Genomic DNA, 3674 nt, shown 5'->3' with positions numbered 1-3674 from the left:
TGACGAGGAAAATTATGAGACACAAGGTGACGTACACCATCAAGCTCCATGGTCAAGGGGGTGCTAGCAAGTGCTTAGATATGCTTAGAGTAAGTACAATAGAGCTGAGGCAGCGGGCTATAAGGAATAAATAGTAGTACTTCCTCCTTTCCGGTTTATAGGGCTCAATTCAAAAATCTCACCAACCAAGGTAGATGGTGAGTGATGGAATAATTTTTGTAGTTTGCAAAATCAGTCAATTAACGCGCTTGTTTTCCTCAAACAATTGTGTTTATCAATGCATTAATTGCAATGCATGCATGCACAACGCACATGCATTGGTTAATTTTCTTTTAATACTTGCATGCAATGATTTAATGCACCTTAAAATCTCAACATGTGATGGGGAACAACCAAATTGAGCCTTAGAAAATGGGAAAACTAAAATTTTGAGATAAGCCTTATAAACTAGAAAGGAGGGAGTATATTTCTGCTTACTTGGAGGAAAGAGAAGAGGAGAGAGAAGGTAAGTGGGCTCTTCGTGAAGAGCCAGCTCTAGCACGTGCTCCAAGGCACTTTGTACATGTTGACTATAAGATGGGTTGTAGGCTTATAGCCAGCAGCTGGCTATACTATTAATGCTCTTCAGATGAGGTGCTAAGTGCATTAAATGGCTTAGTAACTCAAGTGTTCAATGCATAGGTGCATAGTTTATTGGTGCCACATCATATTTTATGCCTACATTGCAGGCTTAGCAGCTATACATGGTGGATCACTGGGAGAGGCCAAGGCTGGTCATAGTGGGGAGTAACTTGTAATGTAACATATTACTATGTTACTCTAAACATCTCTATAAACCGGAAAGGAGGGAGTAGTAACATAGACTAGTGTCATATGCAAAGTATGGGAGCACATGATATTTCCCTGTTCGGACCGATCCCAAGTTGGCTTCTCACCTTCTTGGCCCAACAAAAACCCCTCCCCCCTCCCGCGCGCGCTTCTCGCCCGGCGCCAGCTGAGCCCGATGCTCCACATTGATGGCAAGTTAGGGCGACGCGACCTCTCACTGCTTCCCCCATTGAAGCGGCACGCCAACCGAGGGCACCTCCCGCTGCATGCCCGGCATTTCAGACTACACAGTGGATAGTAACTTTTAGAGAAAGTACTATAATTAGATGACATAAGCAGGCTATAAGGATTTAAATATAGTATTTGTGATTAGTTGAAGGAGAGAGAAGAGGAGAGAGAACAGAAGCGGATTGTAAATGTGTAGCCGGTTGTACTCCAACATACTCTACTTTGTGAGACAAAAGGTGGGGCCATTATTAATGATATTGTATTTATACTAAAGGGACTAATGGACGCCTTAATTACTCCATTTTTTTAGACAAACCTTGGTGGGCTTATTATTGACTTTTTTTGAGCTATTATTGACTTGGACATGGTGTTTGGGGACAAAGGCCTACTATTATACTCCGACTTGACATGCTCTACCCTAGCCGCCGCTGTATCATATGGTTTCGCACCGTTCCAGATCTTAGCGCCGCCACACAATTCTTCTCCAGCCCTCCTTCCAGCGTGCACCGCGAGAAGGGACAGCAGTCCTCCGAACCCCGCCTTTCGTGATCCTGTACGGGAGAGGGGCGATCAGGTTTTTGGGGAGCACACTCCTGTGACTGCTGCCAGCGACGACTTCCTCAACGATAGCCTTCTTCCCCGACCTCGGTAACCTCTTCATCAACGACATGAGTGACAACATCAACCACATCGGTTCTGCTCCCGCTGTACAGTATGTGATTCTGTCCTCCTGGTTTAGTCCGCATCATTACTTTGATGTTTGCAATTGTGGTCATGATCTATTTACTGTTGATTCGGATTAAATCTCATACTAAATTGCTCATATATTCAACAATCCAATCCAAAAACCTGATCACAGGCAATTTACTCCGAGTGGTTTTGCTGCGCTTTTGAAGCCGCCTACTTTTAAGGGGTGCAATATAAAAGGTGGCGCACAAGAGCAGTATATTGGTTTCAGATCATGTACTGCTATGACGCCACTAAGGGTAAGCCTGAGGGCGATCTTAATCCTACACAGCAGGAAGCTTTTCAGAACATGGATACCCTCTTCAAAGCCGCCCTGTTGAGTGTTCTTGACGATTCCATTGTGGATTCGTATATGTTGTTTGACAGCGGCAAAGACATGTGGGCTGCGCTCGAGGCCACGTTTCAGCCCTCGGGCGCTGGCAACGAGTTGTACGTCATGGAGCAATTATGTGACTACAAGATGACTGATGAGCGCTCTGTTGTTCAGCAGACTCATGAGATACAGTCACTCTCTAAGGAACTTGAGCACTTTAAGTGTGTGTTGCCGGACAAATTTGTTGCTGGGACCATCATTGCCAAGCTTCCACCTTCGTGGAATGATTTTGCTACTTCTCTGAAAAACAAGAGACATGAGTTTTCTGTTTTGGATCTCATTAGCACTCTTGATTTTGAGGAGAAGGCGAGAGCAAAAGACACACATGCTCGGGTCGCCGAGGGAGCTTCTAGTGCCCACATGGTACACGAGAAGAACTTCCAGCCCAACTAGCCCCAAAACAACAAGAACAAATCTCAGGGGAAAGGCAAGTTTGATGCAAAGAACAAGCCGTCACATTCTACCAACTTCAAGAAGAATTCTCATAACGGGAAGGGATACAAACCTCAATTTTGGTATCACCGCACAAAATTTATATGGCTGCATCTACCTTCTGTCAGCTAACCTCATGGTGCTCCAGGTATTCCTACATTCGTAACTAGGTACAATGACCACTGCAAGATGAAATTAGCTTATTCATACGTTGACTTGCTGAATGCAGTGCGGAACGATCCTGTCATGTGTGGAGGAGCAAACAAACAGTGCAGCCGAAGGTGGAAATCAACCAAGGACTTATGAAATTATATGTAATCTTCCTCAGGCAGGTCAGTATCCCCTTCATCCAAATGATCGTGTTTTGTCATGCCGAGCTATTGATATGTGCTACTGTTTTGCAACACTGTTTAAGTATAGCTACTGTTTTCCTATCTTTTCAGATTCAGGACAATGAATATGATATCAGGGGAACTGCACAATATGGACCCAAGTTGAGTCATCTCTATTGCCTCATGTGTTTGCTGCAAATGTGTCAGCATCAATTGCAAGATGAGGCAGCTAGCTAGCTGTGGAGTTGCCAACATGCTCAAAGTGCTCGCAACATTGAGAAGAAACAAGCATGCCCAGGAAATTAATGCGTGCGCAGGGAGGCCCTTTGCTCACAGAAGCATCGACCGATTTTCTTTATTTCCACACCTTCTCATAGTTTTGTATATTGGTTATAGTATGGTGAATCATTGAGATGCATAGACATGCTGAACTTTTGTTCTTTTGAATGTTAGTTTAATGTGAGTGTCTGCATCCAGTACCGCATCCTCTAATTTGGTGGATGCACACAGAGAAAATAAATCTCCTTAATTTACTCCATAACCACCCTATTAAATAGGCCTAGTAACAAACCAGGCGCATGCAGTGGCCGGCGGGCACATGCATCCTGCATGCATGGCCAGTCATGCAGCAACCCTAAAGAAGAGAGCGGTTCTTGGGAAAAAGCGAGTAGTTAGTGCAGCGGGCCATATAAACATGAACAGCTCGCTCTCCCGCTTCCGTCTCCCCACCCAAT

The sequence above is a fragment of the Triticum aestivum genome, chromosome 4B (assembly GCF_018294505.1).
Source record: "Triticum aestivum cultivar Chinese Spring chromosome 4B, IWGSC CS RefSeq v2.1, whole genome shotgun sequence".
In the NCBI taxonomy this organism is placed as follows: domain Eukaryota; kingdom Viridiplantae; phylum Streptophyta; class Magnoliopsida; order Poales; family Poaceae; genus Triticum; species Triticum aestivum.
The sequence above is the reverse complement of the archived record's forward strand: the minus strand, read 5'-3'. Positions refer to the sequence as shown.